This window comes from Geotrypetes seraphini, chromosome 4 (assembly GCF_902459505.1).
Source record: "Geotrypetes seraphini chromosome 4, aGeoSer1.1, whole genome shotgun sequence".
NCBI lineage: Eukaryota > Metazoa > Chordata > Amphibia > Gymnophiona > Dermophiidae > Geotrypetes > Geotrypetes seraphini.
This window is the reverse complement of record NC_047087.1, coordinates 293,094,157-293,107,672: the sequence shown is the minus strand read 5'-3', so window position 1 is coordinate 293,107,672 and position 13,516 is coordinate 293,094,157. Positions and strand designations below refer to the sequence as shown.

Genomic DNA, 13,516 nt, shown 5'->3' with positions numbered 1-13,516 from the left:
AGCAGGCATCTTTTCTGCCTGTATATACACCTGATGGGGAGGACATTGTCTCTCTTGGCTGAGCGATTTTGTGTTATGCAAAAACCCTCTCGGGTTCAGAACAAAACATTTTGCTCTTAATCACAGGCACGAAGACAATAGTTCCTCTTATCAACTTGAATCAGCCCCGATCAGTTGTAAGGCTAATTACACCCTTCCTTCTTTCTTCCATGACCTTTGTCTAGTGCTTCGTTTCCTATCTGTTTCTCTTTGCCTGGTTACCATATCGCCCTGGATGTACTTGCAAGTGACAGGTAAATAAGAGCAGATTAGGGGAGGAGTTGGGGTTTGGTAAGAAATGGATGTGACACTGCACTTGCTTTATGGAGGCTGGTGACATCGCAGAACTTCAGAATAAACCCAGGAAACCCACCCAAGCCCAAAAACTTTGTACAAGAAAGCTTTCATCAAGACAGTGGGAGCCAGTCTTCTGGGGGGGGGGGGGGTGAAAAGGACATCGAGGCTTGAAATCCGATCCGAGAGCAAAGCTCAAGTGACTTTAACGTAAGGAGAGACAGGTAATTGCTTCTTGGTGATTTATTTCTACTCCCTTTATCTTTTATGGGAAATACTTTGGTTTAAATTCTTGATTTCAGGGTTCTTCCAGCAGCTCAGTGGCTAGGCTATGTATTTATTTATTTATTTAATTCAATTTCTATCCCTTCTTCCCAGTAGCTCAGAACAGGTTACAAGCTGGATTACATTGGACAGTGCAAAAGACAATACAGTAGGAAAAACCCGATAGGGTTTCTTCTTCACCTGGGGAGTAGAGAATGACACAGGGATAGATTTGTCATCATCCCCGCAGGAACTCAGATTCCCCATCCCGTCCCCATGAGTTTTGTCAATGTCCCTGCCCCATTCCTGTAAGCTCTGCCTTAAACACACAAGCCTTGAAAACTTATGATTTTAAAGTGTTCCAGGCTTGTGCAGATGAGGACGGAGCTTAGGCATTGGTGGAATGAGGCATTATGACATCACAATATGAGCTCTAGAATGTTGCTACTTATGATTTTAAAGTGTTCCAGGCTTGTGCAGATGAGGACGGAGCTTAGGCATTGGTGGAATGAGGCATTATGACATCACAATATGAGCTCTAGAATGTTGATACTTATGATTTTAAAGTGTTTGAGGCTTGTGCGGATGAGGACGGAGCTTAGGCAATGGTGGAATGAGCATTATGACATCACAATCTGAGCTCTTGAATGTTGCTACTTATGATTTTAAAGTGTTCCAGGCTTGTGCAGATGAGGACGGAGCTTAGGCATTGGTGGAATGAGGCATTATGACATCACAATCTGAGCTCTAGAATGTTGCTACTTATGATTTTAAAGTGTTTGAGGCTTGTGCGGATGAGGACGGAGCTTAGGCAATGGTGGAATGCGCATTATGACATCACAATCTGAGCTCTTGAATGTTGCTACTTATGATTTTAAAGTGTTCCAGGCTTGTGCAGATGAGGACGGAGCTTAGGCATTGGTGGAATGAGGCATTATGACATCACAATCTGAGCTCTAGAATGTTGCTACTTATGATTTTAAAGTGTTTGAGGCTTGTGCGGATGAGGACGGAGCTTAGGCATTGGTGGAATGAGCATTATGACATCACAATCTGAGCTCTTGAATGTTCCTACTTATGATTTGTCACCGTCCCTGCAGGAACTCAATTTCCCCATTCCGTCCTCGTGAGTTTTGTCACTGTCCCTGCCTCATTCCTTTAAGCTCTGCCTTAAACACACAAGCCTTGAAAACTTATGATTTTAAAGTGTTGGAGGCTTGTGCAGATGAGGACGGAGCTTAGGCATTGGTGGAATGAGGCATTATGACATCACAATATGAGCTCTAGAATGTTGCTACTTATGATTTTAAAGTGTTTGTGCAGATGAGGACAGAGCTTGAAGGAATGGGGCAGGGACAGGAAAAGAACTTGTGGGTACTGGGAACTATTTGTCCCCGTGTCATTCTCTACTTGGGAGGACTGACGCTGGAGATTCTGCAAAGGCAGAAGGAAGGGAGCGGGAGTCAGAGTCATTAACAAGAGCAGCACCTGACTCAGAAGACACACTAGGGCCCCTGGCCTCAGCACTATGGAAAGGTAGGTCTTTTGAAAAGAGGAAGGCAAAGCTAAGTGCTTGCAATTGGAAACACCAGTGTTAGAAAGACTGCACTGGTTTTGAGTAGACTAGAAGATCAATATGTGTGTGTATATATATATATATATATATATTTACTAGCACATGGTCATTAAGTATTATATCTTCAAGAACCAACTTATTTGAATTCATTGATTATACCATATGTTCCTTCTCCACCGCTTAGATCATCTGCTGATAGAGGACAATGAGAGAATCCCAGAGCAAAAAGCATTTTTTTTTTTGCCTAGCACCTAGTTTATGGAATCAATTATTTGTGATTAGAACCTAATTTTAAAAAAACCCAAAAAACAACCCCCCCAAAAACTACTTAAACATTATTTCTTTTCTCAAGCTTTTGGCAAAGAAATACTTTGCAATGACTATATCAGGGGTGCCCACACTTTTTGGGCTTGTGAGCTACTTTTAAAATGACCAAGTCAAAATGATCTACCAACAATAAAATTAAAAAAAAAACACAACAACACAAAGCACTGAAAGGCAGAGAAAATGTTAATTATCATTTATATTCCGGGGTTTTTTCAAAGAGGTCAAGGCAGATGACTCTATGCAATGTCACCTCAGTAACAACCATACAAAAATAGACAAATATACCCCCTCCCTTTTTACTAAACCGTGATAGTGTTTTTTAGCGCAGGGAGCTGTGCTGAATGCCCCGTGCTGCTCTCAATGCTCATAGGCTCTCTGCGCTAAAAAATGCAATTGCAATTTAGTAAAAGGGGGCCATAGTGCAAAATATAGACAGCAGATATAAATTCTCAAAACGGACACATTTTGATCACTAAATTGAAAATAAAATCATTTTTCCTACCTTTGTTGTCTGGTAATTTCATCAGTCTCTGGTTGCATTTTCTTCTTCTGACTGTGCATCCAATATTTCTTCCCTTCTTTCAGCCTCCTGTATGCTTCCTCTCCTCCAGACTTCATTCTCTCCCCAAACTTTTTCTTTCTTTCTCCCTGCCCCCTTCTTTCTTTCTGTCTCCCTGCCTCCCTTTCTTTCTTTCTCTCTCTCTCCATGCCCCCTTTCTTTCTGTTTCCCTTCTTTCTTTGTTTTCCTGCCCCCCTTCTTTCTGTCTCCCTGACTGCCCCCTTTCTTTCCTTCTCTCTGCCCTCCCCCAAGCCACTAGGTTTGCTGCCGCCGCCACCATCGGGATCAGGCCCACCGCCCCAAGCTCTCCCTGCAGAAGTGTCGCGCTGACCAGCATTCTGCTCCCTGATGTCAATTCTGACATCGAAGAGGAAGTTCTAGGCCAGCCAGGCAGCGATTGGCTGGCCCAGAACTTCCTCTCCGACGTCAAAATTGACGTCGGAGAGCGGAATGGTGGTCTGTCTGACGCTTCTGCAGGGCAAGCTTGTGGTGGCGGCGGGGAACATTGGGGAGAGGAATGCTGATCGGCCCAGTAGATCGGGATGGCAACACGAGTCTATCACGGAGCCCAGTATTGCCTTCCCGATCTACCGGTTGATCACGATCGACGTATTGGGCACCCCTGGACTATACTGTATATTTATTAATTTGTCATACTTCGGCAGATAACGAACTTTACCTGGAACAATTGCATGATACTGTTTTTAATAGGCGCTTTGTATGAATGGTTCTCTTTAAGGGCTATCTTTTAAGGAGTTCTTTTCATATTGTGATTTTATATATTTTGTAAACCACTTGGAACTATTAGAAGCTGGAGTGGTATATCAAATGTTAATAAAACATAAAACATTTGTAGTAATTATTATTATAAATAAATATCATTTGGTCTTCCGAGTGTACATTTCTCCTAAGAGAAATGTACCTCTCTGGGTTCCGAGCATCGGCTGCCTGCCCTCGTTGTCAGGCACCTGAAGCTGGTTTGGGACATATGTTTTGGACCTGCTCTGCTAATCAGTCCTATTGGGACCCCTTATTTCTTTTTGTGGAACGCCTCTGGGACATTACAATACAATGCACCCCACTTTTCTTATTTGGAGCTCCTCTACATTGTTTCTCCCGCAGAAGGGAGGCTGCTGCATTTCTCAAGTGGACGGTCCTTGTTGCTCTGAAATGCTTTCTACTCAAATGGCTGGAGGTGGAGGCTCCCGATTATTCCCTATGGCGGTGTCGCTTGATTACGCTCCTGATGTGGGAATGCAGAGATGTCCTGGTTTTTTCCTCTTTGCAGGGCCGCTGTTTTCAGCATACTTGGGAACCTTTCTGGAACACTATGACCCCCCCCCCCCCCTGGCTCGTAGCCACTTTCTGAACTGTTGATATATGTTTTTTTTTGCATCTTCTTCTGTTCATTGCCTGTCTGAGTCTATGTCTATGCTTTCTCCTGTGGTTCACATTGTGGTCTGAAGATTGAAGGAGGACTGGGGGGTGGTTTGGGGGGTTGGGAGGGGGGGTTGTGTTGGGGTTCTAATTCACAGATTGTGAGCTTGTTTCTTGCTGTGAACTGCCGTGTCATTGGTTTTTCTTTGCTGAGCTCCATAAAACATATTTGACAATAAATAAGTATCATTGGCCATTAAATATGCTGAAATCCTAGTAAAGTGAATTCTGGAGAAATATTATTATTAAAGAGGCTCTTTTACTAAAACTTGGGGCTCCTTTTATGAAGGTGCGTTAGGGCTTTAACGCACGGAACAGCGTGCACTAAAATGCCACACGCGCTAGCTGCTATGGCCTCCTCTTGAGCAGGCGGTAGTTATTCGGCTAGCGCGCGCTATAGCCTGCGCTAATCCGGTGCGTGCGCTATGAACGCTAGCGCACCTTTGTAAAAGGAGCCCTTAGTATACAAAGCAACATGTTCTATTTCATACTTATGGATAACGTGGCATTGAGCATACTCTAATGTCCGTTAGAACATAACTAGATTTAGTAAAGGAGCCCTAAAGTGACTTGGACAATCCTATGTTCTTTTCCACTGTTTGATTATGTATTTTATTTCATTTAAAAATGCTTCTATTCCGCCAACTACCGTCAGTTCTTAGTGGATCAAAAGCATTAAATAATAACATCAAGATATAACCAGACAAATATTACAAACAAAACCAGACAATAAATAAATAAATGGCCCCCCCCCCCCTGATCTTCAGCACTATTTCACCGGAATGGCTCCTAGTCGTTTAAACAGCGTTTGGCCTGCAAACCGCTACTATTCAGTGGGAGATAGCCAGTGATCTCCGCTGAATATCTGCGGTTGGCAGCTGGCTGCTAGCGGGCTGTGTCACATGACTTAACCAGCTAGCTGCAGATATTCAAAAGCTGGACAACTATGTTTAGCGGGTAAGTCGAACCACATAAATAGTGGTCCTACTTTTACCTGCTACTAACTTAAGCCCTCTTTTACTAAGCCATGGTAGAGGTTTCTACGGTGGCCCAGGACGCTAAATGCTCTGACGCTGCTCCGATGCTCAAAGGAATTCTATGACTGTCGGTGCAACATTGGAGCACCTACTGCTCTGGGCCAGGGTAGAAGCCTGTACCGCAGCTTAGTAAAAGGGGGAGTTAACCGCCAGGGCTTAATATCCGCTTAGCTGGTTAAGTTAAAGCTGGCCTCCCCCCCTCCCCGATATTCAATGCTAGTTGCCGGAAATGGCCCGGTATAGACGGACAGCATGCTGCTCAGCGCTGGCTGAATATGGAGCCCATAGGGCCAGGGAAAGTTCAGCGTTAATAAATTTAGGTGCTTTGGAATGAGCAGCTTTGTTGAATAGCACTGAGCACTAAATTTGGTGCTCAACTTTGGGTGGCAAATTCGACACACATCTTTGGGCGTGAGAATGACACAGGGACAGAGTTTGTCCCCATCCCTACGGGTAACCCCAGGAAACCATCCCGTGTCATCCTTTAGTGTCTATCTCAACCTCAGTCTTTCTACACCAGAATTCTTCAAGGCTTGAGGATCAGTGGCTGGGCCCATTCATACTCTGATTCTTATTTGAGCCAGGGTATAGGATAATGAAGCCATTGTGACATCACTGATGAGGCTGGATCTTAGGCATTGGTGAAATGAGGCATTATGACATCACAATCTCAGCTCTGGAATGTTGCTACTCTTAGGGTTTCTGCCAGGTACTTGGGACCTGGGTTGGCCACTGCTGGAAACAGGATACTGGGCTAGATGGACCTTCGGTCTGTCCCAGTATGGTAATGCTTATGGTCTTATGTTCTAACCATCCGGTGTCATTCTTTAGTGTCTATCTCAGCCTTGGTCCTTCTACACCAGCATTCTTCAATGCAAGGCTTGAAGGTCAGTGGCTGTGTCCATTCATACTCTGATCTTATTTGAGTCAAGTATAAGATAATGAAGCCATAGTGACATTACTGATGAGGTTGGATCTTAGGCATTGGTGGAATGAGGCATTATGACATCACAATCTCAGCTCTGGAATGTTGCTACTCTTTGAGTTTCTGCCAGGTACTTGGGACCTGGGTTGGTCTATGTTGAAAACAGGATACTGGGCATGATGGACCTTCAGTCTGTCCCAGTATGGCAATGCTTAAGGTTTTATGATCTAACCATCCGGTGTCATTCTTTAGTGTCTATCTCAGCCTCGGTCCTTCTACACCAGCATTCTTCAATGCAAGGCTTGACGGTCAGTGTTTGTGCCCATTCATACTCTGATTTTTCCCTCTCTCCTTAAAGAATGGCATGGGGATGTATTCCCATGGTTAACCATGAGGACGGGGACAAATTCTGTCCCCGTGCCATTCTCATATGCCAGCTGAAATCTGGCTGAAAACCTGATGTGCAAATTGGGTGTGGATCCTTGCTATTTTGTACCACCATGCACCTCTTTGTTAATGCTAGGGTGACCAAGTTACCCATTCCAGAAGGGAGACTTTTTGGCCGTACACCCCAAAGCAGTGTAGTATTTGTGGTCTGTTAATTGAAATCAGTACTGCAGGTTCCATAATGCACCAGGATGAGGTTGGCAGAAATCCAGAACTGGACAAAAAGTCTCCCTTCTGGAACGGGTAACCTGGTCACCCTAGTTAATGCCCCTGACCTTCCTGTGGCCATACCCCCTTTTGAGTTGCGCATGATCCAATTGTTGCAGAATAGCATGTAGCCAGCTCAGCGTCCAAATCATAATTAAGCCCACCTCAGTGCGCTCAGGGTGTTGTTATTGGCCGCCAAACCGACCTGGGGGTAGCTCGGGTCGCATTCCCCGCTGTTCACTAAAGAATGACACCGGATGGTTAGATCATAAGACCATAAGCATTGCCATACTGGGACAGACTGAAGGTCCATCATGCCCAGTATCCTGTTTCCAACAGAGACTATTCCAGGTCCCAAATACCTGGCAGAAACCCAAAGAGTAGCAACATTCCAGAGCTGAGATTGTGATGTCATAATGCCTCATTCCACCAATGCCTAAGATCCAACCACATCAGTGATGTCACTATGGCTTCATTATCTTATACTTGACTCAAATAAGATCAGAGTATGAATGGACACAGCCACTGACCCTCAAGCCTTGCATTGAAGAATGCTGGTGTAGAAGGACCGAGGCTGAGTTAGACACTAAAGAATGACACCGGATGGTTAGATCATAAAACCTTAAGCATTGCCATACTGTTTTAATATTTCTTCAATTGTTCTTACTCCTATTTCTCATTTTTAAATCTAATGTAAACCGTCCAGATATTTGCTTGATGGTCGGTATATTAAAATCTAATAAACTTGAAACTTGTTCATGGGCAGAGCTGAAGCAGGAGGGGGGGCGCCCAAGCAGAAAGACCTCGGCACTTCAGGAGACCTTGATGGCGCAACATCTGTCTGGGAGAACAGAATCCGCACCAACATAAAATCACACCGGCTGTTAATTAACATGTGCTTCATTTTCGGCAGGGAGGAAGGAGAGAGAAAGTGAAGATTCCCTCTTTTATTCTAAAGCATTTTTAACCCTGAATAGAGGATGGAACAAATATTTGTAATGAATTACTTTTATGATCAGTTCTATGGGCTCCATTAAAAAAGGGGGGGAGGGGGAGAAAAAAAAATCTGTGCCGGGCCCGGAGGTCCAGCGCGTGCGCAGGGATCATTGTAGAGCAATCCGGGCAGGCAGATGGGGACGTTCCTCCAATCGTCCCCATCTGCATATTGGGCTTTGGAGAATTCATCGGACCTGCCCAGATCGGGCTTTAAACTAATTCTTTTGGGCACCCTTTTTAGAATCCAGAGGCTTAATGCATAAATACGGTATACTTTAATGATATATAAACCAGGGATTCCTCCAAAGTCGTAGGGATGTTGATGAAAACTGGTAATGAAGTGCCTGAGAGACTGGGCAGGAGAAAGGTTTAAAAGTGATTTATTTTTATATCACTCATATTCTTCTGGATGTCTCTCTGATTCGGATTTCTGAGTAAACTAATCATGCTAGCCTAGACTGTCTTATTCCACAGTCTTATTACAGCAGAATCCTTAGGTTCTTTCCTTTGTTGCCTCAGCTAAAATATCTCCCTTTCCCCCTCCATCACTGCCATCCACTTCTCACGAGCTGTGGCATAGACCAATGGGTATACTAGTCATTCCTTTCCCTTCTCTTTCATGGTGCACTCAAGAAGTCTCTTTGGTTGCTTCCACGCTTCTCCTCATTCTTCCCCCAGCTGCCTTTCAAAGCAAAATGTTCCTCCTCTTCTTGCAAGCTATTTTCAGCCATTAAATATATTCCGATGGTTCAACTCTTTACATAGTAACATAGTAAATGACGGCAAATAAAGACCTGAACATCCATCTAGTCTGCCCATAAGTTATACCCATTAAAAATACATGATTAGATTAACTTGTCTCTTCTTTGATATTTCTAGGCCGTAGACTGTAAAGTCTGGTATTGTCCTAGGTTCCAAATGCAGAAGTTGCCATCTAATCAAGCCATTGTGACATCACTGCTGAGGTTGGCTCTTAGGCACTGGTAGAATGAGGCATTATGACATCACAATCTAAGCTCTGGAATGTCGCTACTCTGAGTTTCTGCCAGGTAACATAGTAACATAGTAAATGATGGCAGATAAAGACCTGAACAGTCCATCCAGTCTGCCCATTAGTTATACCATTAAAATATTTGATATTTCTGGGCCAAAGACTGTATTGTCCTAGGTTTCAAATGCTGAAGTTGCCGTCCAAGCTCACTCCAGCCTATCCAACCATTCTATTGTTTGCAGGACATCTACTGTAAAGTCTGGTCAGTAACATCCTCCTGTTCCATATTAGTGGAGTTCACATTAAGAGATGCTCACCCCAGCCCATCCTATACTGAATCACCATATAGGGAACTCATACCGTGCAGGTCTGTCCAATACCGGCCTTAGTTCTTTAATTTACATCCTTCATTTTCTAATTAAAGATCCTCTATTTTTATCCCACGCTTTTTTTTTTTTAATCCCATCACAGTTTTCCTCTCCACCACTTCCCTCAGGAGGGCATTCCAGGCATCTACCACCCTCTCCGTGTAGAAGAATTTCCTAACATTGCTGCTAAGTCTTACTCCCTGTAACCTCAAATTATGCCCTCTAGTTTTACCATTTTTTCTTCTCTGGAAAAAATTTGGTTCTATATTAATGCTGAAAATGAGAATAAATAGAAACCTCTGCCATTGTTATAAGCTAAGACCAGCAATACCTCTGGGGACAACTTGCTATGTACAAGTAGCTTAGCTATGGGTGGACCTGGGTAGGTGCAGGCCCACCCAACGGTGGCACCACACCATCCTCTCTTCTCTGCAGCGTCCTGGCATCTGCCTTCCTATCGCTAAACCTCATCCCTCCCCAGTATACCTTACACATATTCCCGCTGCCTGTAGTGATTCAATTTTGCTGCAGGCTCCGGCCATGCAGGCTTCCCTTTGCTGCGTCCCATGAGACAGGAAATAGGAAGTGATGTCAGCAAGGGTGGGATGTGGCAGAGAGAAGCCTGTGGGGCCAGCACACACAGCAAAACTAAATCACTGTAGGCACTGGGGGGACACATGTAATGCTGGGGAGGGATGGGGTTCAGTGATAGGAGGGCAGATGCCGGGACACCACAGAGCAGAGAGGAAAGAGCTGTTGGATGGATGGATATAAAAAAGAACTCAGAGAAAGGAGGAGGGGTGAGTGGAAGGGCCCATCTAAAATACTGGGTCTGGCTACGCTACTGCTGTGTACTATTGGATGGGTGGTTCTGTTTTTTGTTCCCTGGATTCTAACCTCTTACCTTTCCATGATTAGGCAATTGCCTAGAGCAAAGAACTTCTGGGGATGCACTGTGGGCCAGTGAATCTAGTGATCCAAACATCTAATACAGTCAACAGAGAACTATCCTTTGTTTCCTGCTCCAGCCCTTCATTTTCTCTTGTCTCTCAGCGCCAGATTCTCAAAACAAAAGTCTGCTTTTAACGTGCTCGCTAAATAGGTTCCAGCTGATTTAGCGTGCACACATTTTAGCAGCGGATTATCAAAACGGCTTACGGAGGGGTTTTTTTTTCTGAGTTTTCTAGCAGTCCCTGATACTGCCATGCAAATGTAGTATAACCAGGTCATTAATATTGAAATGACCACTCTGAGTGATTCTATAACCTCGTTGTGCCACATTTGCATCCAGAATTTACCGACAGGTCTGAGCTGTCGTCGCCTTACTTTCTGATCAGTGCCTGAGCGTTGATTGGCTCAGGCACCGATAGGAAAGTAAGCTTTGACAGCTCAGGCTCACCCCAACGTGTGTATGACAGGCATACAGGACAAAAGTGATTTTATACATAAAACTCAGGTGGGAAAACACAAAGGACTTAGAGGTAGGGGAGTAAGGTTCATAGACAACACCGCGAAAGACAAAGGCGCGCGCCGACAACTGAGCGCAAGATGGAGGCGCGCACCGAAGAAAATTACTGTTTTTAGGGGCTCCGATGGGGGTTTTTGTTGGGGAGCACCCCCCCAGTTTACTTAATAGAGATCGCGCCGGCGTTGGGGGGGTTTTGGGGGGTTGTAACCCCCCACATTTTACTGTAAACTTCACTTTTTCCCTAAAAACAGGGAAAAAGTGAAGTTTTCAGTAAAATGTGGGGGGTTACAACCCCCCAAACCCCCCACAACGCCCCCACAACACGGCATGATCTCTATTAAGTAAAGTGGGGGGTTCCCCCACGCCCCTCCCGTCGGTGCCCTAAAAACAGTAATTTTCTGTGGTGCGCGCCTCCGCGCTGCGCTCAATTGTCTGGGCGCGCCTTTGTCCCGGCACGCTTTTGACCTGACACCGGGGAGTAAAGAGGGAATGACAACAGATATGGGTGCTTTTACAAGTTATTGATACAAGTCTAAAAATCTGCCTTCAAATTTACATCACAGATATCTACATGATGTAGGGCAGAGAGTGTATGAGTGTTCTATACGGTGGCACATGAAAAGTGCACAGGAAATTGGCACGCTGACAGCTGTGCGCACTGACACCAGTTCCGCCGCTTTTACCCCCCAACACACTTAACTGCTCCCACTGGAGAGTGGGGGAAACCCCTGCACTACACTGAAAACTCACGAACAGCGAGAGAATGGAAGTTTTCAGTGTACTGGGGGGGTGTTCCCCTTCCCAATCCCCCCCAATGGGAGCGCGACCAGTTATGTGTACTGGAGGTTTTCCACCCCCCTCAGAATGCTAACGGCAAGCCATAAAAGCGGTAGAACTGGCAGCTCGCATTTGTCCTGTGCGCAGGTGTCGGCACACAATTGTTGATGCATCAATGTCCTGCACGCTTTTGTCAGTGTACCGTTCTATACAATAATCAAGAATTATTAATGAATCTCAAGGAAATAAAGAAGAAAAATTACACAAATGATTTGAATTGCATATTGAAGGAGTCTTGTCAGACTCTAGTCATCATCAGCTGCATCATAAGAACATAAGAAATGCCTTCACCGGATCAGACCCTAGGTCTATCTAGTCCGGCGACCCATACACGCGGAGGCCAATCCAGGTGTTCCCTGATGGAGACCCTGTTTCCCCGTATCCCTCAATGTGATTTGCAAGAAGGTGTGCATCCAACTTGCCCTTGAATCCCAGAATGGTGGTCTCCGTCACAACCTCCTCCGGGAGAGCATTCCAAGCGTCCACCACTCGCTGCGTGAAACAGAACTTCCTGACATTTGTCCTGGGCCTGATGCCCCTCAGTTTCAGTCCATGACCTCTTGTCCGAGTCACATTTGACAATGTGAATAACGATGTTTCTTGCTCTATTTTGTCGAATCCTTTTAGTATTTTAAAAGTCTCTATCATATCCCCTCGCAGTCTTCTCTTCTCGAGGGTGAACAAACCCAGTTTTCCGAGTCGTTCCTTATAGCTCAGATTCTCCATACCTTTTACTAGTTTCGTGGCCCTCCTCTGCACCCTCTCCAGCCGGGTTATATCCTTCTTTAGATAAGGAGACCAGTGTTGGATACAGAATTCCAAGTGTGGTCTGACCATCACTCTGTAAAGCGGCATTATGATGTCCGCCGATCTGCTCGTGATCTCCTTCTTTATCATGCCCAACATCCTGTTTGCTTTCATTGCCGCCGCTGCGCATTGAGCCGACGGCTTCAGGGTCCTGTCTATCAGTACCCCCAGGTCTCTTTCTTGTTCGCTCTTGCTCAAAGTTACACCTAACAATTTATATTCTGCTCCTTGTTTTTCCTGCCCAGGTGCATCACTTTGCATTTTTCTATATTAAACTTCATCTGCCAGATTTCTGCCCATTTTTCCAGCTGGTTCAAATCCTTCTGCGGTTCTTCGCTGTCCTTTTGTGTCATCTGCAAACTTGATAATATTGCTTGTTGTTCCCTCTTCCAGGTCATTTATGAAGATGTTGAATAAGATGGGCCCCCTCCTTTACAAAACTGCGCTAGTGTTTTTAGCGCGGGCCACGGCGGTAAGAACTCTGACGCTCACAGAATTCCTATGAGCGTTGGGGTTCTTACTGCCATGCTAATCACACTAGCACAGCTTTGTAAAGGAGGGCCTCTACTGCTATAAACTCATATGCCGAACTATGCAGTTTACAAAATTAAAAACACAATACAAAGGACAATCTTTCAATCAAAGAAAAAAGACCGACTGTCAAAGAAATAGGTGAGGGCCAGGAGACAGTGCCACAAATCCTTAGAAGGGAAAAGCCAGGTTTTCAACAGAATCTTGACATCTTTAATAGAACCCTCTAGACGGAAATGTAAGGATCATTTATTCCAATGAAAAGGAGCAGCAAAAAAAGAAACCCACTGCTTATTCCTAGGAAGCAGCATAAAACATGTTTTAGTCTTTGGGATCTTTCCAGGTACTTGTGACTTGGGTTGACCAATGTTGGAAACAGGATACTGGGCCTGAGCACCGAAATGAG

At 44.8% G+C, this 13,516-nt stretch overlaps 1 protein-coding gene across 2 annotated transcripts in view; it reads left to right on the top strand.

The window, feature by feature from the left end:
- The first annotated feature begins 473 nt into the window (after positions 1–473).
- Positions 474–13,516, top strand: part of C4H10orf95 (chromosome 4 C10orf95 homolog) — a 30,881-nt gene continuing 17,838 nt past the window's right edge. Inside the window, exon 1 of one of the 2 annotated variants that reach the window (XM_033940397.1) lies at positions 474–557. The gene's annotated coding sequence lies outside the window, so the exon portion shown is untranslated. Of the gene's footprint in view, positions 558–10,163; positions 10,268–13,516 lie in introns of those variants that run through there. The other variant, XM_033940398.1, reaches the window with a different exon arrangement.